Source organism: Halichoerus grypus, chromosome 2 (assembly GCF_964656455.1).
Source record: "Halichoerus grypus chromosome 2, mHalGry1.hap1.1, whole genome shotgun sequence".
In the NCBI taxonomy this organism is placed as follows: domain Eukaryota; kingdom Metazoa; phylum Chordata; class Mammalia; order Carnivora; family Phocidae; genus Halichoerus; species Halichoerus grypus.
The window spans coordinates 114,913,355-114,938,593 of NC_135713.1; the positions used below are offsets into that span (position 1 = coordinate 114,913,355).

The 25,239-nt window shown below is 37.9% G+C and overlaps 1 long non-coding RNA gene across 1 annotated transcript in view; it reads left to right on the plus strand.

Annotated features, from left to right (window-relative positions):
• LOC118518724 (uncharacterized) overlaps positions 1-25,239 on the plus strand; it is a 260,848-nt gene that overhangs the window by 85,940 nt on the left and 149,669 nt on the right. Inside the window, exon 2 of the long non-coding RNA XR_004908852.2 lies at positions 6,870-6,960. This is a non-coding gene — a long non-coding RNA (uncharacterized LOC118518724). The remainder of the gene's footprint in view (positions 1-6,869; positions 6,961-25,239) is intronic.

Sequence of the window (25,239 nt, forward strand, 5' to 3'; positions counted from 1 at the left end):
AGTTTCATTGACTTTTTATTCCTCTGTTTCTTCCTTTATCCCCCATTTTTTTGTGTTGATTAAGTATTTTTAGTATACATTGTATGTCCTCTATTGACTTTTAAAATTATACTTCCTTCCATTAATTATTTTAGTAGTAATTCTGAAGATTATAACATGCATCTTTAATTTATCAACATCTACTTTCACAGAATAGTCTTCTTGCCAGTATAAGAATGTTAAAAATGTATGCTCCATTTACTGTCCTGATGCCTTTCATATCTTTTTGTCATATATTTTACTTTTACATTTTCTTTAAACCACGCATTATACTATTACATTATTTTTAATTTAAAAAATCAATAGTTTTTAGACATGTTTAAAAATCATATATTAAGAATAATTTTTTAAGCATTCTTTATATTTACTGACCTATTTACCCTTTCAGTGTTTTCTATTCCTTCCTGCACCATCAAATTTCTATCTGCTATTATTTTTTTTCAGCCTAAGAAACTTAAAAAAAAATTTGTTGTGCAAATTCATTAAAGATGATTTAGTTGTTGTCTCTGAAAAAAAATTTATTTGACCTTTATTTTTGGATGGTATTTTCACTGGATATAGAATACTAGTTTGTTTTTCTTTCAGTGCTTTTCCATTGTCTTTTAGCCTCTAATATTCTTCTGTTTAAAAATCTGCTGACGTTTTTCTTGGTTGTCACCATACACATAATGTATCTTCCCTCCCTTACCACCACTCTTGGCTGCTTCTAAGACTTAAAAAAAAAAAAATCGTTTTATTGCAGTAGTTTGATGCCTAGGTGTGATTTTTGTTCTTAGGTATGCTTTGCTTCCTATTTGTTCTGCTTGGAGCTTGCTGAGAGTCATGAATGTATTAATTGACATGTGTGGTAGGCAGAATAAGATCCCCCAAAGATATCGGTGCCCTAATCTGTGGAATTTGTATATATGTAAGATTACCTGGCAAAGGGAACTAAGTTTGCAGATAGAATTAAGGTTGTTAATCTGCTGACTTTACAATAGGGAGCTGAAGGGAGAGGCTGGGTGGTCAAGACAAACTTTGGCCATTAAACAAGGTGTAATATCCATGAGCAAAACTAGGGTCTGGAGATGTAGGAAAAGCAGATTACATTACATAACATAGGCAGAGACCCAGACCCTTGGGAGTTCCTTACCCAGGGGCTACAGCTTTAGAAAGGCAGAGTCCAGTGGAATACTTCAACTACAGGTTGGGGACTTCTCTCACTTGAGAAGTTTCCTTGGCCAGTAAACTATGATGCTATTATGTGTTTCATACATGAGAAGTAATTGACTTGCTGGTTTAAGGTGACAATTAGGAAGATAAATCCCTATGCCTAGCAACACTGTTATCCAAATGATCCCAGCCTGGAATATGCCTTCCACTGCTCTCTGATGCTGTGCTAATGGAGACTTGTCTATACAGTCAAGATCAGAAGCTGTTGGGTGAATTAAGAAAATCTCCTTGATTCTTCCCTTGTAATCCCCTCTTCATCTAGATGTACTCTCCCTGGGAGAAGAAATACCTAACAGGTATAGATCACTGAGCCATCCACTCTTTATCTTCTATCACAATTGTCTCATTTCAGAAACAAGTATGTTTTTAAATAACATTTTTTTAGTACAAAGGAACTATTTATTTATTGTAGAAACTGTAAGAAGCTGGATGGAAGATGAAAGTAATTTACTAAGTGCTTGTTTCAGATATAGTGGTGAACAAATATTGTAGTATTCTATAATCTTACCTCCCATAAGTAATCTCGGGTAGCTTTTTTGTTTTATTTTGATTTGGCTTTATTGGGATCTTGCTCCACATACTGTTTATATCCCAGTTTCAAATTTAACAATGTTGGAGAAAAAATATGCCCCTATCATTACCTATTTACTGTATGGCTGCATAGTATTTGTATTACATTTCAGAAATCTAAACCACTCTATTCTACTTATTAACTACTGCCTTTGGACACTTTTTATCTACACCATCTCTCTAAGTTTCTCTGACCCCTCAGACCAAACCTTCACCCCTATAGTCTATAACTTCAAGTCCTTTTTCATCATCGTTTTCAACTTCTAGTTCTCTTATCAGTGATTTGATTGCAAGTAGGTCAGTTGAGCAGCTTCTTTATAAGACAAACTCTGATTCTCTCTGAAGCCAATGACTTGGTTCAGACATTTGCATTTTGAATAAAGTCAGACATCCTTAATCCTCACAACCATTGACACAGAATAAGCTCCCTACACATATGTCTAAGGTATTTTAGGCTAAAAATATTCTTCAAGGAAGATATATTTGAGCAAAAAAATTGCACATTGTAAACCTGATTCTTGCCCCCCATAATTCATGTTGATGAGGTTTGTGTGTATTTGAGAATATATTTCAGTTTTGATTACTGTAATCCACCATAGTGGTGGTTTCTCTGGAAAAAACACAAAATTGGGTACAGTATTGCTTTTCCAAACTGCATTTTATAAAGGTAACACAATGGAAAAATTCTAGATATATAAAGAAAATTCAGGTTCTGTATTTCCAATTAAATATTTATAGCAAGGTTTTATGCACAATGTAATTGGTCATGCATTGAAGACAGAGAGAGAGAGACAGTATAAAAATATGGAAATGTGTTGAGAAAGAATGGCATTCCCATGCTTCAGTCACTTCGCTATTCATTGAGGCCAATGTCCGAGGATTTTAAATTATACTTATTTTCTGGAAAGAATCATAAGATTCCTTTAGGCGTTCCAAAACAGAGAACTGAACTTAATAGTGGGAAGCATACCCAAGAACCTGTCTTCTCGGCTGGCTAAAATATAGTCTTTTTCCTTTAAAATAATGTTGAAGGAAGGTGAACCTTTAAACCTACAGATTTGCAGCTTAAAACTATAATTTATTTTTCCTGGCAACAGTTGCAATGTTCCTAGATTTATGTGGAGAAGAAAAAATACAACTCCTCTATCTGAAGTGGACAAAGCTCTAGAAAGGAAATAAAATGAGGATTTTGACCTTCACTGTTAGGAAATAGACTTTGGGAATGTAATATTCCATTGTCCAATCCTCTGAGACTTTTGGAAGGTAATTATAGAAGAGCATTTATATATTCAAAGTACTCAAAACTAAGTATAAGGCTCAGACAACCCCAAATACTACTGAATTAAAAGAATGTTATCAGATAATAGTAATGGAAGGCTGAAAAGGTTTAGAATTTGAAGAAGCATGAGAGAGATGACAGCAAAGTGCTTATTGACTAGCAGGAACTTGTGAATTGGAAAGGGGGCATGCTAGTTTTAAACAGCTTCATCACTTTTGGGCTTGATGCAAAAGCCAAAACAGGAAAATTCTAAATTTCTATATTCTTGAGCAAATTGCTAATTTATGGTTTTGTAACTTATTTAAAAATGAAGCTTATATTTCATATGAAATGTGGTGATGCTTCTTAATATGCAGGAAAGATGCTGACAGCAATAGGGGAAGAAAAAAAAAAACGGCTCCTGAATCTGAAAAAAACATCAGCATAATATTTATTGAGCTTATATAACTGAAACACACGATGACCTAAAATGATGGGTTGGCACTGGAAATTTTCACTGTGGTCCCTGAGACATCTCCTTCTTAAATTTAGTTGTTGGCATCTGATGATTGCTCCAGTGGCTATGGCTCCCTGGAGTTTAAGTTGAGGAGAGAATGCCAGGGAGCAGATAAACTTCTGATTTCACCAAGAACAGCCAAAGATAGACTTAGAGCCATGATATTGCTGACTCTCAGATTCTTTTTTCCTATTAACGTAGTTGGCTTCTCATTCTATTCAAATATATTATGCATTTTTATAATTACAATTTTAAGTTAACTTTTTAAATTATAAGAGAAAACATGCTTGTTGTACAGAACTTGAAAAATATGTCTAAGCAAAGAGAACAGAAATATTGTTGTCTCTTCATTTTACCAAGGGCCTGCCTCTGTCCCTCCTTTTTCCCACACACATAAAAGCGTTGGGAGGGGAATGAAAATACAGGAATTTTAGGGGTGCACAGTCGGTTAAGCTTCAGACTCTTGGTTTTGGCTCAGGGCATGATCTCAGGGCCCTAATCTCATGGTTGTGAGATTGAGTCCTGCGTCAGGATCTTCACTCAACGAGGAGTCTGCTTGGGATTCTCTCTCCCTTTCCCTTTGCCTGTCCCACTCATATGCGTGCTCTCTCTCTCTCTTTCTCAAATAAATGAAACTTAAAAAAAAAAAAGAAAATGCAGGTATTTTGCCCTTTCATTTACTATAATATCCTGAATAACTATTATATCCCATATTATGAAGACTTCTTTGTAATATCATTGTTAATGGCTATCTCATATTTTATTATAATTTATCAAACTACTTCTCTGCTGTTGGATACAGTTAAGTACTTCACAAGACACATAAGCCATAAATTTTTTTCATGAATTCCTGACTCCAGCTACCTTTCAAACGTTGATGTTCCTCAGAAGTCTATCTTTCGCTTCTCTTCTTTGTTCTTATCTTTCTCCTTCATCAGTTTTATCCATTTCCATTTTTTCCCAAGCCCCTTCTATATGCTTCTATATGTTCAGTCCTCTCTCCTGAGTCTGAAGCCCTATATTCCTCTATCTCTTCACTGTCTTTGCCTAGGCTTCCATGAGTAACACAAACTCAAAAAAGTCCTCAGACTTGATTCTCCTGTACTGTGCTGAATGTAACACTTGTTATTACTGGTTATCCTAATCAGGACCATAGAAATCTCAAATTCCTCTCTCTCATTGAGTTTGTACTTGTAATAGAACAATCCGCCTTGAGGCAGGTGCCTAGTCTTGGGTTACATGGTACACAATATGGATGGCCCTACCAGCAATGTACAGGGCAATTCCTCTCAAGAACAACTGAGGACGTTATAGATTCTGATTGGCATGTCTAATACCATCCTTGAAAATATTTTTTTGATCAAACTGAAAAGAACTATGGTTATGATGGATATGCTACTTAAATATTATATGTATCCTAATTTACATAGCACAAGTATCACCGTAGAGATGTAGTTCACAAGTACTTTTGGAATGTGATATGTGGAAGATTCATATTCTCTATTCTTGGGAAGTGTAGTTGCCAGTGAAGACAAGTTTGGTTTATGTGAGAGAGTAGTGTAAAAATAGTTGGGAAGGCCTGAGTGTTCTACTGAAGAGTTTGGCCTTTTTTTTTTTTTTTTTTTTTTAGATAATAGCCACAGGCAGGTTTTCATGATTGGAAGTGCCAGGATAAAAAATTTCTGAAAGACGCATCTGGAGTAGAACGTGGGATGGTTGAGACACAGGAGATGTATCAGAATCCTCTTGTGCTCCACATCGGACCTCCTTGGCCTTTCCTCCAATTCCAGCCCCTGCTTCAGGCACCAGCTTTATGCATGTGCAAGTGACACAGCCTTGTCTGAGGCACATGCCCCATAACTCTTGCTTTGCCGAGGGGTTTCTCTGCTGCAGGCACGCAGGCCTGCCTGGCGGTCAATTCTAGGCACTCATGCATGTGCAGCCCAGAATTTGGGGAAGTTAGACCTCCAGGGAGCAACTCTTGACTAATGTGGGACTGAAGCCCATAGACAAATGCTTTATCTTTTCTTCCCTCGGGCAGATGGTGCTTAGAGGGATTTTATAAGATTTCTCAGCTGCCTCTATGGGACTGAGTGGCCAGTTGTCTCTGGAATGACAGCACATTTTATAATGTAGCCCCGTATTGGCTCTCTTGCCCTCTGTCTCTCATGCCTGCTACTAAACAAACTACCTATGCCTGGCATGTTATTGCAGGCTGGCCTCTGGCAGAGCCCATGCTAAGGAAGTGGGGAACGTAATTGCCTTTCTCCAGAGAGGTCTTCTCAGTCTAAATCAGAATACCTTTAAACACATCACACTGTCACCTAAGAGTAATTACAGCTTTTTAAAGTTATTTTTCTTAATTGTGTGACTACATATGCATGATTCTCTTCCCCCATTTGACTGTAAGATCCATGAAGCAAAAAAAGCATTACACATTTATACATTTATACATTATTATATCCTCAGAACCTGATAAAAAATATTAAAGTAAAAAATAAAAGCAATGAATATGATTTTAACATTTTCCTTCAAACTCCGAAGTTCTTCAGGCTGTGAGAAACAAGACTCTGTTTTACCTTAGTTTGGTGTGAAGTTTAGTAAGAAAGATCTAATTTTATTTTTCTCAATATCCTGTGATTTTCTTGTTATGGAGGAATAGAGAAATATATTTGATAATTAGGATAACACAGAATTTCATGAATCTTCTCATTTGCCATATTTATGATTTTTAAATTTCTCCATCCCAGTTTTGTGTATTCTAAGTAAAATATCCCCTCCCCAATTCAAGATCACACATGATCTACCCTGTGTCAGGGTGTCCCAAATTAAGCCAAGGGTTCTGTGACCTCCCTCCCTGTCCTCTTTCCAGAGGCTTCTTTGAAGATTAGTTGAGGCCGACTCAACTAATAAAATATATAATAAAAAAAGTGGAAATGTGTTAAGTATCACTGTTCTTTTTACATTGACATACACAGCCCATTACAGGAGGAATCATTAGCCACATTTTACAGTTGAACAGAATGAGGCTCAGAGAGATTAAGCAAACTGCCCAAGTTCACACAGCTAATAAGCAGTCTCCTTCCAGAGCCTGTGCTGTTAACGGTTACATTTAAGAGCTGCTTGGATCTGCTAAATTTCCGTTTCTTGTGAGTGAACAGTGGCTTTTTTTTCCCCTGCCCTGAGCAGTCATCCCTAATCCTTCAGGGCAGCTGAGAAGTATCTTAATCAGGGCCTCTGACCTTGTCATTAATTCTTTTTCTTACTGTTCAGTTCACTGCAGGCACCCTGAGGAATGGAAATGGAACTGCTTCAGACTTCAGAGGAGCAGACCTAGCCCGAGACAGTACCCAAAGACCTCACGGTAAGTAATGCTTTTTCATATTAATGTTCTTTCTTTCTCTATCTCTTCTCCCCTCCCTCTCTCCCTCTCTCCTCCCTACACTCTCTGTCTGCATCTGCCTGCCTGACTGGTTCCTTTACTTTGGGTGGAAGGAAAAGAGAAGGACATCTTCATTTAACTTTATTTTTGCTGAAATGCAAGTTTATTTAAAATTGACCTCTGAGGATTTATAGGCGTTTTTACCATTGGGCATTGCAATTATTTAAACTGTAGCTTCTCAGCATCGAATCTAAATCTCTGGAAATAAATCATGGTGGAAAGCTCATTATTTCTTAATTACAGGACATATTAGTATCTAGCTTTAAGAATTCCCAGTGGATTAAAGGAACATTTTGGTTTTGGAGGAAAGTTTCCACTTAACCTTTCTGCTAGAGCGACATCAGTGAAGTATCATTATCATTAGTTTAAAAATAAAAATAGAACAAACAGAAAAACACCCAGGAATGAAAAGACATGCTTTGAACACTTTGGAGATGAGCCAGAGGAGAAATGGCAATTGCTTTTTGTTAACGATTTTCTTTTTTCTTCTTTGGAGTAAGTCCTAAAGAAGACTCATAAGATATGGTGTTGATTTTTTTTTCAGGTAGAACTGTGGGTAAGCAAATTTGTTTTGCAACCAAAGGAAAATTAGGGTAAAGTTCATTCCGATCTGAATCGGACTTCAATAAGTAACAATTACCTCAAAAACTTATGATTAAGATATTGAATTTCCCGTATTTGAATAACATATTCAGCATACTATCTAAATCCATTCAAGACCTTCTCAGCTACACAAAGCTTAATATACTCAAGTTGAGAATAGGGAATAATTTATTTTTTGAAAGATTTATTTATTTGAAAGAGAGAGCAAGGGAGAGTGTGAGTAGGGGGAGGGGCACAGGGAGAGGGAAAGGGGGAGGATCTCAAGCAGACTCCCTGCTGAGCATAAAGCCTGATGTGGGGCTCGATTCCAGGACCCATGAGATCATGACCTGAGCCAAAATCATGAATAGGATGCTCAACTGACTGAGCCAGCCAGGCGCCCCCCAAATAAGGCATAATTTAGATACAGACTTCCTTTAGGAAGCCCTGAAGTCCCTGTGTGAGAGAGCTGTAGGGTTGTATCAAGTCCTTCACCATTACTCACATCTTGGGGAGCATGTTCTCATAGCACCCTTTCCTCCTGTTCATTCCCCAAAGCTGTGCTAGTCTATCTTCTTGCCTCTTCAGTCAGGTCACCACATCGACCTTTCATTCACTTTGCAGAGGTTGATGGAGCTCCTGCCACCTGCCAGACACAATGCTAATGTTGGGAATGGAGTAGTGGACGAGACAGAAGAGGTCCCTGCTCTCACAAAGCTGTCAGTTTAGAGGGGAGAAGAGAATTGAATGAGCAAATTGGATGTAAAATATAACAAAAAGGTTGGGAATGAAAGGAAGGAAATAAAGCAGGGGGACCAGCAAACAGGACCTACAGGACTCCAGAAAATGCATGATCTCCTTTTTGAAGCTGTAGGAAAATGAAGCATTTATAAAATAATAACAGTGCTAATAATAATAATAGTAACAACTGGCATTTGTGTAGTATTTACTGTCTGCAAGCCATTAATCTAACTTTATAAATAATAAATGCATATTTCTAAGTGGAAAGGCCACATGCCATATGACTCCCACTGTATGACACTCTGAAAAGGCAAAACTGTAGAGACCAAAGAATGATCATTGGCCGCCATGAGTTTGGGGTGGAGGGCAGGGATGAAGAGGTGAAGCATGGAAGATTTTTAGGGCAGTGAAACTGTATTGAGCAATACTGTAATGGTGGATGGATGTTACACATTCGTCTAAACTCATATAACACAGAGTTAGCCCTAATATAAACTATGGACTTCACTTAATATATCCGCAGTGGTTCATCTGTTGTAACAGATATACCACACTATGACAAGATGTGAGTAAGGGACGTTGGCAGGGGGGTGAGGTGCTATATCAGACTGTACTTTCTGCTCAGTGTTTTATAAACTTAAAATTGTTGGAAAAAATAAAGTCTACTACTACTACTACTAAGAAGGAACTCTTTGAGGAGGGCACTAAATTAGCATAGCTTTTTAGGTGAGGAAACAAAGACACAGACTTGCCCACTTTCCCACAATGAGTAAGAGGCTGAGCTAGGACTTGAATCCAAGTGCATCTGATAGGTTCCTGTTCTTATGCCTACTGAGATAAAAAATGTCTCATTGTTCCTTCATACTAATTTCTAACCTCTCTACTCTTCTCTCTTCCCTTAGCTATCAATGGCCTCATTATTCCTATGGACATTTGGAATTAGAACCCCAGAAATACATGTCTTCTTTTTCTCTCTCTCATGACCCTTCATCTACAGTCATGCATCACATCCACGGATCCTCCTCCTACTGCGTTTCTTGGCCCCACCTTGTCCTTTCACCTTTTCTAGATGGCAGTCCCTGCCTCGGTCCACGTAGATTCTCCATTTCTTCTCCATTTCTCTTGCTTCTTAAGGACTTCACCTGCCTTTGGGGTCATGATTTTTCTTTTATCTCCTTTCATTTCCCCCATACTAACTCCAGACTCTTCATTCTAACAATTATTCAGCACCACACCAGGCTCTTAATATTCAGTAAATAATAAATATTTTATGAGGAGGATGATGATGATGATGATAGGATTGAGGGAGATAATATAACTGTTAACATTTTTCTTCAGGTTTATCTCCCAAGATATCAAAGCAAAATTTGGGTGTCAGTCTGAACAACTATGATGGGCTTGACCATTTGAGTACTTGTGCTCTCCTTTATCCTGATTTGGGAAAGAAAGCTTGACCTAGCATCTGCATTCGTTTTTCATTCTCTTAGTCTTGCTCACACCTCCTTAAGTGGGTTGGTTTATTAAAGTCTCTTCATTTGAGTCTTCTGGGGTGAAGTCTGTTTCCTGCTGGCGTGCTTACTAATAAAGAGGGTATTCAATGCATATTTCCCAAGCCAATTGAGAGAAGTGAAAGCATTTCTATCTTTAGTTGTTCTGTTTTGTATTTGTTCAATTTAGTGTAAAAATCATACAACAGTAACAAAACAAGTTGATACGCCTTTCAGTTCTTACTCTGAATTCCTACTTTGTGTTTTGTTTGGAATTTTCTTATTACATTGTCAAGAAAGTATAATTTTCTTTTAAATGCATGATCATTTACAAGTTTTTCTTATATCTGTGTGATTTCATAAAAAGGTCTCTTAGCTGCTCTTCTTTTTCTAGAGAATTATATCTAAATGGAATAATGAAAATAAATGGTAAACAAGGTTTTAACGTATGAACCTATGTTATACAGCTGCTGCTCAGGAAGACATGCAGAGGTTAAATCATGCCATTTAAAGGTAAATAGCACTTGCTAAATCACTTTTCGCCTAAAAATTAGTTTTATTTACTCTTTCCTGTAAATAGTAAGGTATTAGAGTGGGACTTGGTAAACTTTTAGTATTTCAGATATTTTCACTGAAATTACTGGATTAGGGTTTCACCCATTGCTCATTAAGTGATTCGTTTGTTCTTTTCTGTGATATAAAGTGGGCTTAATTCAAATGCATCCTATTGTTCACATTTTTCTGTCCCAGGCATATCTGTAACTGTTACATTGATTACCTTGATCGTAGCTGTCTCTTTGACCCTTTTCAGAATATTCATACATGAACATTGAAGCTACACAACACTTAGTGATTGCTTGCCTTGTCTTGTAACATTATCCAGGTAACTTTGGACAAGCCCTTTAACCTTTCTAGATTTAAGAGTCTTTGTGGGGGGCTAATAATAGCTTCCTATATGCAAAACACATTGCACAACAGGATGCAAATGTGAGGGGATAGCCATTTAATTCTGTATTTAGAAAGATACATTTGACAGTGTTATTTAATATCTTATAGTCCCTTGAGAGTAAAATACTCTGGAAAATATTTCAGCTAGTCTCAACTGGAAGCTCTAACCTAGAAAATAAATCATGTGTTTAATATTTCAATAAATTTTTGCCTCAGCACTCATAAAATGACATATATATGTTTATATGTATAGTCTACATTATCCTTGGTATCCTTTTTCCTTTCCCTTCCTGTGGTAACAAATAACATTTTTGCAAAATGAACAGTATCCCAAATTGAGCATTTTTCTTTCATGTTTGTTTTCCTCAAGAGGAAAACTTTGAAATATATTCCTATTTGGTATGACTTTGCTTTAGACATTTTTTAGAACCATTATAAGGAACTTTCTCTCGTTGATGTTGCATTTTTTAAAATGCAATAGCCTTTCTTTTGAATATTTCTCTTTTTTCCTAAAGAATGTTTCCTCCTGGATTTTCTACTTCTGTGGTATTTATGGTCCACATGTTACAGTAAATACAAGAAAACAGTATTCACCAGTGAAGCTAAGTGAGGATATGAAGTATCTGTGTTTTTAAGTTGAGTAAACCCATTTGGCTGTATTGAGATTAACCTCTGTAGCCTGGAGTCAAAATGGGGAATCTAAGAAAGAGATGAGGTAAATTACATTCTAGATGGATAAATGACCCTTGAATTCATGTATTATCAAGTTGTGGACTCTCTGCAGCAAATTTTTTATTCTGAACTCCTTTCATCTATCCTTCATATTTTGAAATCAAAATTCTCTCTTCTTTAAAACAGATATTACCTGATAAGATAATAATAATAGGCAACTCCGTTAGTCCAAAAAGGCTAATTGTTATAACAGGAGCAACAAACCACTTGAAATGTAACACAATATACATTTATTTCTCAGTGATGTACTGACAGTTCATTGTGGTTGGTGGAGGTGGGGCTTTAGTTCCCTAGATTCATTCATAGATCCAGGCTCCTTCCATCCTGTTGTTCTAACTGCTCTGGATCCTTGGAGTTTTCTCTGTTCAGCTCGCTGATTGGGAAATGGATGAAAATCATGTCTTAAAGGTATATGTGGGTCAAGCCAGTAAGTGACCTTATCAGTTCATTTCACATACTAGTCTCATGGGTATACCTAATTGCAAGGGAGGCTAAAAAATTAATTTAGTAGTGTCGTCAGAAAGAAGGAAAGAATGTGTAGCATTTATTGAATTCTTACAAGTGCCAGGTAATATTCTGAATTCATTGCATGGACCAATTCATGTAATCCTCAGAAACAACCCTAAGAGATAGATATTTTGATTATCCTGTTTTCCAGATGAGAAAACTAAAGCATAATGAAGTTATTTTAATTGATTGAGGCATAGAATTAGTGAAGGGCTAAATCAGGATATGGGATCAAGTAATCTGACTTGAGAACTCACTTTTTTTTTTTTTTTTTAAGATTTTATTTATTTGTCAGAGAGAGAGAGAGGGAGCACAACAGGGGGAGCACGAGGGAGAGGGAGAAACAGGCTCCCTGCTGAGCAAGGAGCCCAATGTGGGACTCAATTCCAGGATCCTGGGATCATGACCTGAGCCAAAGGCAGAGGCTTAATGGACTAAACCACCCAGGCATTCGGAGAACTCACTTCTTAACTATTACACATTCTGCTTTTATACACCTGGACAGAGTTTATAGAATCATGTTCTTGTTCATTAAATGTAGAAAATAAATGAATATTAAAAAAATGTTTTCCTCATCATATAAGCTTATATAATAATAATACCTAGGATTGGCACAGTGACTGTTCAAGATGAGTCCAGAGAGAAATTTAGGCCTAAGCCATCAGGAGACTTTAAAATGGTCTTTCCTGGGGCACCTGGGTGGCTCAGTCCATTAAGCATTTGCCTTTGGCTCAGGTCCTGATCTCAGGGTCATGGGATCAAGCCCAAGTTAGGCTCCCTGTTCAGCGGGCAGTCTGCTTCTCCCTCTGCCTCTGCCCCCCGATGGTGCCCCCTCTCTTTCTCTCTTATAAAGAAATAAATAAAATCTAAAAAAATAAAAAATAAAACAAAATTGTCTTTCCCTTTGGCCCAGAAATTCTCCTAGTTTCCTTGCATTCTGAAATGAATGCAAGAAATTGTAAGGATGAAGATCATTATCACAATGTTTAAAATAGCAAATATTTGGAAACAACCTATCAACCTAGTCTGATAATAAGTACAAATTAAATAAATTTTGAGATATACACAATGTATTATTCTGTAGCCACTACAGATGAGAATATACATGAATACTTATGACATGAAATATATTTATTTACTATTTATAAATAGTACATATACAAGTCACAAAATAGCATGTACAGCAGGAAATATATATTTTTTTAAAGATTTTATTTATTTGACAGAAAGAGAGACACAGCGAGAGAAGGAACACAAGCAGGGGGAGTGGGAGAGGGAGAAGCAGGCTTCCTGCTGCCCAACACTGGGCTCCATCCCAGGACCCTGGGACCATGACCTGAGCCGAAGGCAGTCGCTTAACGACTGAGCCACCCAGGTGCCCCAGGAAAGTGCGTATTTGTGCGTATTTTTAAAAGTGCATATTTGCATATGAAAACCTTCAAAAACATATAACAAAATGTTAATATTGTTTAACTTCAGGTGGTAGAATTTTTGATTTTTAAAATTTTTACTATTTTTTCTAACATTTCTATAAAAACATGTTTTACTTGTATGACAAAAAAGAGAAAGCAATAAAGCAGAAAGTTTAAATTAAAAAAGAAGATATACTTGCTTAACATGGAGGTTGATGGAGGTTATAAATTCCACAAAACTTCAGGCCATTCCAAGGGATAGTCAGTTATAATCATTTTCATGCATTCAGCTAGCACATGCTCACTCAACCCATTACATGTAAGATGCCTACTCTGTGTCTTCCACTTTTCCTAGACCCAGGGTATGGTAATAAAAAGGACACAGGCTGTGCCCTTAAAGAACTAACTTAGCAGGGTAGGAAAGGGACTGAAAATGCCCCTAGTTGAGAGAATAGAATTTATAGATAGGTTTTATTGAGGGTCACAGTTTTATGTGACATAATTTTGTACAAATTGTGTATAATACCCAACACATTTAGCTGTCATTATCAACTTTAAATCGATCATTGGCAGAAAAATTAGATTCTAGTTTTGCTAGGTTCTTAGATTCCTTTACCTTAAATGTCTGGGAAAATTCTAAAGAAGCTTCTAGATGGATACATTTGGCAAATCAAAGGGCCAGTTGAGCAGAACCTTATTAAATTTCTGAAGGATTCATTGGTTAAAATCTTCTGAAATATCTCCATGGGCAACTTATTGGGAAGCCCTGAATTAAAAATAAAAATTCCAGTTGTCATGGTTCACTTTTGAGTTACTGGAGAATGAGGCAACAATTTGATTTAATTCAGTTCCACACACATTTATTGTAATTGCATTATAATATTTATTATAATTGCATTATAGCATTTACCATCACTTCAGGAGGAAGCTCTGTAATTAGAGACCTCTACAGTCAGTCATTTTTGCTTCCCTCAAAGTGTAGGATAACCCTGAGCCTCTGCCGACCCAGAATACTGCATTGTAATTGTCTGTTTATCCCATTAGGTTATATCCTTGAGGCCAGAGACTGTGTGCTCCCAGCACCCAGTGTGGTTCCTGGAATATGGTAGGCACTCAATAATTACATTCTGGGAAAGTATACTCTTCATTCTCTTGCTCCTTTTTAACATTTAATTGCTCATTAATATTTCTTTCAAAGGACTAGCTAGACAAGTCCAATCCTTGGTCAGTTATAAACATTTAATAAGATAGCTGAAGACATTGTAGTGGGAATTAGAGGGTTATAAAACAATTTAAAAATTAGCACTTGTCCTCATAGAGCTCACACTCTCACTGAAATGATGCACAGAACCCTAGAAAAAATACTTAAGATGCTTAACTGCATGCTGCTGAAAAATGAGCATTAGTGGGTAGATGTAGAGTCATACCTTGGTTAATATAAACTAGTATCAGGAAATCAAGTGTAACAAAGCAGATGAAAGTGGTTATTAGATAATTAAATGACTTTTTTATTATAGAAAAATGATTTTGCATAGGGCTTCCTTTACAATGGGAGTGTCCTGATTCATTTTAACTCTGAATTGTTTTATGCTTAAAAATGTGTAGTATAGCATTGATTTGGACTGTGGAGGTGGATGGCAGGGAAGACCTTTCACATAATGAGAATGTAAAGAATGGTCAGATATGGGTGCAGCTCTTTTGGGAATGTAATTTTGCAAATGATTTAAAAGAAGGCAAGAAAAAAAAACATTTCATTTATTTAGTCATGTATTCATCCAACAAAATTTGTTTAGTACATATGTGGCATAGAGGAGAAAGACAAGTAGACAGGAACAGTCTAAGTAAATGCATTTAGTTCTACACAGACATATTTACTTCATTGAAGCGGACATATTCTTTTGAGGAGTAACAAAATTTCCTGAAATCTGAGAGCATTGAATCAAATCAAGAGTTGAGAGTGTTAACTAGTGGAAGGAGCATCAGTGCTGACATGGCAAGACTGGGTTTTGAATCCTAGCTCTGCTTCTTGGTTGAGCAAAATAACTCATGTCCAGAGCCCAGTTTTCTCATCTGTAAAATGGAAATAATAATAACCACTTATATGGCTAAGAGAGATGAAGCATTAAATCTCCTCTAATAGCACCCTGGACCATAGAGATACAGGGTAAAAATGACTTACCTCCTTTTTTCCTCATTTAATTTGTAGTGTCGCCCTCTTCATAGCAAGCCAATGGAGAGGCTTGGGAAGCTGTATTTGTTGTATTGACCGGTAGATGGCGCTCTAACAATGTAAGAGTGGTTTGTTGGAGGGTGGCTTTTTGCGAGGAATATGGCGTACGCTCAGTGCTAATGCCTGATCACTACATGAAATGTTTGTGGTCCTCAGTTTATATCCCAGCCTAACTCTGAATGAGCTAGTAGAATTGGCAGAAGTAGGGTTTTGTGGAGCTACCCGTACTTGTTTTTGCTCCGTGAAGAATTATAGGTATTTTATGTCAGACCAGTTAGAGTCAGTAAAATGGATCACTTCTTTCAGAAGTATAGGAAGGAGTAATCAGAGAGGAAGAGCACATGCACCAGTCATCCAAGGAGAAAGGATGAGTGTTTACACTGACCTTTTATTTTACTGGTGGTGGAAAGGAGCCAGCTTCATTTACCACTACTCTCCCAGCCACCACAACCAGAGATATGAGATTCCAGTGAGAGGTAAGCAGTTATTTGGAAGGATCCAGAGGAAAGCAAAGGATAGTGGGGAAAACACAAAATTTCTTTCTTTGTAAGGGTGGAAGGGTGGGAGACCTTGGGCTCTAGACCAGCAAACATGTCATCTGTGTCATTGCCTCTCATTTCCATGCTAAAGGCAGACATTACTAATGGATTATGCCAATGTTCCCTGTTGAGGTTGGAGACCACTACAGAAACGTTCTTGTTGTAACCCTCCAGGCAGCCGTTACAAAATCATAGGAGTTGACATATGGGATGAAAATATATCAGCCCTAGGCATATACAGCCACCCTACTCAGAGGTGGTGTTTCTTTCTTTCTTTCTTTTTTTTTTTTAGCTTGTTTAATTTTTCCCTGTATGGCTAGCAACAAAAATCTAAAGAGCTCTCTTAGAAGATACATTATTCAGATTTGCTGCAGTAATACACAGTCCCACTCTCTTAGTGACTTATAATTCCAATTTATTTCTCACTTACATTACATATTGGTGACTGTGGGTCAGCTGCTGTGGCCTTGCTCCTCATTTTTTCATCTCTGCATTATAGGAACCAGGGTAAAGGAGCAGACCCAGTTTAGCAACAGGGCTAGTGGAAATAAGAGATGCCTCTTAATTCTTTTCCTCTAATGTGGTGTATGTCAAAAATCACTCACATTCTTTTGGTCAAAGCATATCATCCCAAGGTCAAGCTCAATATCAACAAGGAGGCATGGATAGTGTAGCAGACAGGGCAGTGGTTGAGGAGGTATCTTCCTCTTATAGGGAAGAGGGGACAGAGTAACCCAGTCTTCACAGAAAATTCTTTCCTTGTGATCTTACCAGGGCAGCTTAAAGCATCTTCTGGACCACAGATGGTGACTTAGTACCTTTCAGGTTTCTTCCTCAATTGCAATGATGAAAGAGAGAAGCTATAGAAAGGTGAAGTCAAGCATCTTCTAGCAATTCAGTCTACTTCTTAAATAGTGGGATAGCCTCTTCTCTTTGGTGAACTTCTGACTACACTCTTAATAGGATGATTTGATTAGACCAGGTAACTCAATCTAAAATTCTTTATATGATTTAAGACTTGGTCCTTGTTCACCCCCTTGGCATCCTATTTCGACACTCTTCACCAGAACCTTTATGATCCAGACCAAAAAAAAAAAAAAAAAAAAAAAAATTATGAGAAGTCAGGAACACACCATTTTTTATTTACATATTGTTAAAAAATTCAACTGAGTACATCTTAAAGATCTAATTGGCTTTATTCAGTGATTCATTAATTAGGCAGCATTCCATTTAGCAGATAGAAAGGTGCTCTGAGTTGCTGTATAAAATGAAAGACTTTTATAGGCAGAAGGGAGAGGGACAAGGTAGTTATTACACAAGCAAAAAGCAGATTGGTTGTGGCAAGGTCACCTTCCTTTAGGGGACAGGCCTGGCAGGAGTCTGTCAAGCAGATTACCTCACTAGCACTGACCAAGTAATTCCAGATTGAGTGGTTTAAGATTCTATTCCTGGGAGAAGCTGAAACTGTAAATTAGATATTAAGTCCTCTTCTTTTTCTTTTCTTTTCTTTTCTTTCTTTTTTTTTTTTTTTAACAATATGCCCTTCACTTTGCCTGGAATTCACTTCCTCCTGTGAAAGACTTACAAGATTTATCACATGAACATATGTATACGCTTAAATGTGGCTTCTCTCTTTTACCAACCCCTAGGATGGTAAATCTACCCCATTACTTTTTGCCATAATAAAATCAGATCTTTGTAAACAAAAAAAATGACCATGGGTGTCAATCCAAAAAGAAAGAAACTAGAGTTTCTGCAAAAGAACAAAGAAGCATGCTCTTTTTAATCCTAATTTTCCATTCTCACCATGTCAGTTTGCATGTAGTTGATGTTGGAAGGAAAGTAGATTTTCCTTGATGCCTTCAGGCCAAGGCTGATTCCAACACCTGCTCTGGGCTTGTGTGCACCTGGAGGGGCAAATATACCCTTGAGTTGACCAGTGAGTAACAGCTGTATAGTTCTTCAGAAACTGTACACCTTACCCAAAGAAAAGAACATGCTGGGATTATGGGACTGAAGGGCTGTCACCCTACCATAAGAGCACCAGCCTGTGAGCCCCATTTCTTGACTACATTCTGAAGGCTAAGTCTTTGACACTCAGTTTATATACATACTTACGTAGCAGTGTCAAGGAAGGGGACTGTTCAGTGAGATTCTGAGTGCCAAGGTCACTGGAAGCTGTGACCCTATCTCTACCTCCTCCATCATAACATTCTTGTCCTATTAGGTTTTTTTTTTTTTTTCCATATGAAATACTACCTTTCCTTTTACTTAACTGCTGGAGGGCTGGGATTGTCACTTTTGATTTTGGCAAACCCATAAAGAGGAACATTCCCAATGTGCTGGAGGGGTAGGAACAGAACAGATACTGAGGCCATGTGTCACACAAATATACTTTGTCTTGCTAAATCCTATTCATCCTCAGGTCTTAGCTTCGTCAACACTTCCCTTGTGTCATTCTGAGCTGGGTGTCCAGCTTTGTGCTTCTTTGTGCATCTCGTATGCTGAAAAAGTAGACTCTGAATTTCTTGAGGCAAGAAAGTCTTCAGTTATTGACATTTCTTCAGTGCTTGCTTGACACAGGTTTGGGTATAGACTAGGGCCTCAGCAAGTATTTATGGAAGAGATGGAATGAATGAATTCTTACTTCCCTTGCTTGTTTCTGTCTTGGAGGCCAAAGAAAAGTCTTAGATTGGTCTAGGCCACCAAGAAAATTGTAATAGGAGTTGGAGCTCCTTGTTAGGAAGTACTCGGACCCAAGCAGATGTGTTCGAGGAGGCAACATTTTCACCACCCTGGGCTTGCCCTTCCTCCTTACAGAGGCTTTCTAGTATGGTGGTCAAGAACAGACTAATGGCACACATACCTCTACCTTTGATGAGCAGTAAGAACTTGGGAAAGGTGTCTTAAAAGCTGTAGATTTCAGTTTTCTCAGCTATAAAATGGGGGAAATAATAACACCTCCCTCATATGGCTTTTGTGAGTTGTAAGTGGGATTTTAAGTGGTTGGGCCCTAGTAAACACTCAGTGATTGTTAACTGTTATAATCAGTATTGCTATTCATTTGTATTTTTTCTGATTTTGATTATGAAAATAAGAAGAGGTAAGAGAATGAAGCAGAGTGATACTCAGTATCTGAGCAGAATTTAAAAGGCCATGGGAATAAAGATTGTCAATAACTCATATTCTTTTGCTTATAAACTCCCACTCCCATCAACACATTAAGTATAATCAATATAAATGTAATCACCACTCAACTAGGATGGTCTATTTGCTACTCACTTTGCAGAAAAGTACCCTGAGCATAAATGTAAAGACACTGAAAGCAGTGTAGATAGTGAATGTTATTTTTTTTTTTTTTTTTTTTAAGATTTTATTTATTTATTTGACAGAGAGAGACACAGCGAGAGAGGGAACACAAGCAGGGGGAGTGGGAGAGGGAGAAGCAGGCTTCCTGCTGAGCAGGGAGGCCGATGCGGGGCTCGATCCCAGGACCCTGGAATCATGACCTGAGCTGAAGGCAGACGCTTAACGACTGAGCCACCCAGGTGCCCGAGAGTGAATGTTATTATCAGCCCTCCCCAGTCCTACTCAAATCCCACGTTGGTTGTATTTTAAAAGCACTCTTACTTCATTAATCTGATTTTAAAAAAGCAGGGAGAAGTTGGTTGTTAATTATACATAATGCTTTGAGTTAGGGTAGCTTGTAAGAAACTGGCATTTGGCCTTATTAAATAAAATTTGTTTTCTTTGTGATCACACAGTGGTAGGTGATATTAGATGTCTTTTGCTACAGCAGAGATGTCAAGTGCTCCATGAGGGAACAGGTAACCAGGGTCTGAGTGGACTCCCTCCTTGCCATAAATGGACTAGTGTGTGCTGAGATATGCTGGACCAGTGGCGGCTTTTTTAGGAAACAAGAATGCTTTTATCTGATGAGCTGGGGAAGAGTGGGAATAGAGGACTGTGGTCTAGGTTTGATTTACCATCAATGAGGACTTCCAGTGTCCAACAGGATCCTAAGCAGCCACTGCCTTCTCCTAGTCTGTCTTCCTTCAGATGCCAGAGAGCTGATAGTGATAGTATCACTGAACAGGGAGAATTTCTCCTAGGAAAAGTTGTATCCCAAGACAGGAAATAGGCCTGTGAGGCAAGGAGAATTCCTACCAGCAATAACTATGTATGCATGGTCAAAATCTTATCTTCACATCTTGTGTGGAGCAGAAGAGTGGGAACCTGGCTTAGATTCTGTCCTTTGTTTTAGTAGAAATAACATTGATTTTGAAATCACACTGACCTACGTTTATACATTAACTCTTGAACATTTTAGCTATGTGATCATGGATAAATTAAGTTGACCTTTTTAAGCTTCATTGTTAAAATTAGTAATATATATAAATCATCTTCTAAAGTGCCTGAAAGATGTTAAATACTTAAGAAATGGTAATTTTTACTATTTTATTAGCAATATTAGTAGTACATATAGTAAAATATAAATGTACATATAAACATATAGATAGTTCATTTTGAACCAGTGGAGACATGTATATTATAATAATAGTAAGAATAAATTACATTGAGTACCTAGTTTGTGATGGCTTATGCTAATCTCTTTATAAACACTATCTCATTTAGTTTTACTCTAATAAAACTTTTAAGAGGTGGATTCTATTATTTTAAATGTAAGAAATTGAGGAATGAAGAGTAAATTGCTGAGCAATATGAAGAGGTGGTATAATTGCGTGAGAAATCTGAGAATCATGTCATTTGTGTGGTGGTATGGAGGTTATTTATCCAGCATTTCATATGTACTCAGGAGGGAATAGAGAGCCCATGAGACAGACTATACTTACCAGAATGCCAGTCTAGTTGAGAGACACAAATGCATGTCCCAATAATGCGTGATCAAGCCTTGTAATTGGTGGTCATGATGTTACAAGAGATAAAAACTGTTAACAACAGGACTTCTGCTCCTCTTCCTTCTTCATCCATTCTCTCCTCTACTAAGTATTTATTTCAGGTATTCATTCTGTGCTTAAGTCAGTGCTGGCTACCAGCATGGGATCTGGTTTTGGATGCCCTGAGTTTAAACCTTTGCTTTACCTCTTATTAGCTCGCTAACCTCAAGTGACTCACTGAACTTCTCTGAGGCTCAATTTCTCATCTATCAAATGGGGATAAGAATAATATTATTCATCTTTATTATTATGAATCATATTATGTATGTCAGGATTGTTGTGAGGAAAAGATGTATTTCAAGAACTTAGTACAGTTTATGAAACATAATGTACACTTTATTATTACTCTTGTACTTTTGAAAAAATACTTCCACTCTTCTGGGGATGCGAGGCTTCTCAAGGGTGTCACTCAGCATAACTGAGAATGTCTTTTTGGATCCCTTACACTTCTATGCAAGACACTAGTGTTCTGACAATTTCAATACAGATTCTAAAAAGGCCTGATCTATTAGTTAGGATGGTGTATAGTGAGTGTGTGTGTGTGTGTGTGTGTGTGTGTGTGTATAAGTGAGAGAGAGAGAGAGAGAGAGATTTATTAGTTGATTATTCATTACACTTAGCATCCTAGAAGGTCCAAGCAGTATATGCAATATAGAGCACAGGCAGGAATATTTATCTGGGGGTCCATGTGTCTCCTCCATCACCCCACAGAGAGAATTTTTAGCAGAATTTGACCTCAACTGTCCTGACCCATGGAAACAAGAAGTCTCCTTCTTTCTTGAGTTTTCCCTCCAGGGAATAACTTAGCTGTCTCTTGTTCCGCTTCTCCCACCAAGATGTCAATATATTGATTTCAGCTTAGCAGAGAGGAGAAGGCTGTAAAATTGAACATGCTCAAATAAAGTGTGGGGGATTAGAAGGATGACAGTCCAATGCTATTGTATCCTTTGAAGCTCTCCAGACACAAGTCTAGTGGGTGGCCAAACTGTCCATAAGAGGTAGAACTGTTTAAACCTGTTAGTTCTTTTCACAAACTGTCTTGAAATTGCCAGTGTCAATTTCAAACCATTATTTAAAGCCTTACCAATAACTCTAATGCTTTGCATTATCCCTTGTTACTTGACTATCTGACTCTCTCCTCCACTGTAGGCCAGAGCTAATGGCATGCATGGGATTAGCATTGTATTCAGTTTAAGGAATGGATCATCTTTAAGAGCTGCCCTGACATGATATACAGAATAAGGCAAAGCCCTGGAAAAGACCCTGTGGTGGTTTTAATTTAAAATAGGGCAACAAATGGTTTGATTCTCTTCCCTTCAAAAGGCGAAGCCTAATTCCCCTCCTCTTAAGTGTTGGTTATATTTAGGGACTTTCTTCTAACAAATAGAACGTGGAGAAAGTGAAGGTGTGTGATGTTTGACATTAGGATATAGAAGGTATTGTGGCCTCCTGCTTGTCTTCTCTCTGGGGGAAGCCAGTCAGCATGTCACAAAGACATTCAGCTGACTTAGAGCATGAGGACCTGAGGCCTGTTAACAGTCATGTGAGTGCATCACCTTGGAAGTGAAGCCGCCAGCGCCGTTCTGGCTTTTAGAGGACCGTAACCCCGATGGACATCGTGGGAGTGCTGTTTCACGAAAAACTCGGAGCCTGAATCAGTCCCTGAAACTGTTCCTGAATTCCTGATCCACAGATACTGTGAGATAAAAACATATATTTATGCAGGCGCCTGGGTGGCTCAGATGGTTAAGCAGCTGCCTTCGGCTCAGGTCATGATCCCAGGGTCCTGGGATCGAGCCCCGCATCGGGCGCCCTGCTCGGTGGGAAGCCTGCTTCTCCCTCTCCCACTCCCCCTGCTTGTGTTCCTGCTCTCGCTATCTCTGTCTCTGTCAAGTAAATAAAATCTTAAAAACAAAAAACAAAAAAAATATATATATTTATTGTATTAATCCACTAAGTTTGGGGAATTTTATCACGCAGAATAGCTAACTAATACTGGCTCATTTTAGCAAAACTTTCAAAACACTCTCCATTTCAAATAGTTTTTTAGAAAGCATAAAATAGACTCATACAAAGAAGTTGGTGGAAGCTGCCAAAGTAGGCACTGTATGTTTTCTTGCTAACACCTCTAGCTTCTAATTTATTTTTCCTGGCCTGCCTCTGAGATCACATTCTGGGTATAGAATCACTCTGTGGCAAGCATGGAGGAGGGGATACTTGGGAGGCCCAGCTGGTTTGAGGAACAACAGGTGAGGCTTTCCTTATCTTGAGCCGATGGGCCTAGTATTCTTGCTCTAACAAGAATCCTTTAGTTTAAACAACATCTACCTTTTTTAACTTATGTGTTTTGGTACATAAAATTATTATGTTTGCTTTCAATAAATTCATAAAAATCAAACTTAATGGGCTTAATGGAAAGGATTAAGTCCAATACTGAGATTGGGACCTAATCCTTTTTTTTTTTTTTTTTTAAATATTTTATTTATTTATTTGAGAGAGAGAGAGAGCATGAGAGGGGGGAGGGTCAGAGGGAGAAGCAGACTCCCCGCTGAGCAGGGAGCCCGATGCGGGACTCGATCCTGGGACTCCAGGATCATGACCTGAGCTGAAAGCAGTTGCTTAACCAACTGAGCCACCCAGGTGCCCCGGGACCTAATCCTTAACACCTGAGAAAGATTTGGGGGAAGAGGCTGTTTTTGAATAGAGAGCTCTCTATGAACTATAGAAGGGACACAGTGAGTGGGGACTAGGTGGGTAGAAAGAATTATTTCTTAGACATATACATTAGTGCAGTTTCTCTGTTCTCTGAAATATCCCTTACATTATTCTTACTCACTGGGTGATACTGTAGACAGAACCTTGGCTTTGAAGTGAAGAGGTTTGGCTTATAGTCCTGCCTCCAGCCGGAGATAAATTTAAATTATGAAATAAATTTTTCTCCAGAGATTTTTTTTCCTCCACTTCTTTAATGCAGTGGGAGAATACTCTTGTAACTGAAAGACACATTTTCAAGGAAATTGTACAAAAAATGGGTTCTCGGGGCACCTGGGTGGCTCGGTCATTAAGCGTCTGCCTTCGGCTCCGGTCATGATCCCAGGGTCCTGGGATCGAGCCCTGCATCGGGCTCCCTGCTCGGCAGGAGGCCTGCTTCTCCCTCTCCCACTCCCGCTGCTTGTGTGCCCTCTCTCGCTGTCTCTCTCGCTGTCAAATAAAAAAAAAAAAAAAAAAAAAATGGGTTCTCATACTGATAATAATTTGAATGCATTTTTTTGATCTTGAGGAGGATGCTTTTGTTCCCAAGAGTTATGTTACAATCAAATTAATTCATCTTTACGGTGAGACCAATGGATGAAAAGGTCTGTAAAGTGCAAGTTGTTGTTATAAGTTTACAAGATAAAGTACTTGTTGTTTTGGGAATCAGTCCCAGAGCTCACTGTTTTCACATAATCTTATATTGGGGTAATTATACACAGATATTAACTTGATAGAGATAATTACAAGAATCTATCATTGCTGGGGTTTCCATTTATTTGTGAACTTTTAGGGACTTTGGATTAGATGATTAACTTATAGTCGGTATTAATTTGTTGATAAGTGCCTGAAATAGTTACTGGAATTAATACAGAATATGTTTTTACCTTTTCACAATGAATTTGTTTGATTAACAGTACTGTATTTATTCAGTTGGGGATCTTAAATACCAGATGCAAATTTCAAATAATCACTTGAACAATCGAGTTCAAATATTTAACAGATCAGTGTAGAAAGGATTAAGTGGGAAATATACTTTAAAGGACAAGTGAGTGTGTTAGAGACAAGTAGAACAAAGAACAGGTATATTTTAACTATTTCAGACCTTATGATGTGGTAGACACAGAAGTCACATGAGGGTGATGCTTTTAGTTTTTGGAAATTTTCTATTCCTTATAATTTTTATATAACCGTTTCTTGTCTGTTAGAGAATGGCTTCAACCCTAGCCGTGTGTAAGCATCACTGAGCTCTTATTAAAAATACAGATTCCTGGGGCCCTCAGGATTCTGAATCCTAGATCTGGTTTGATACCT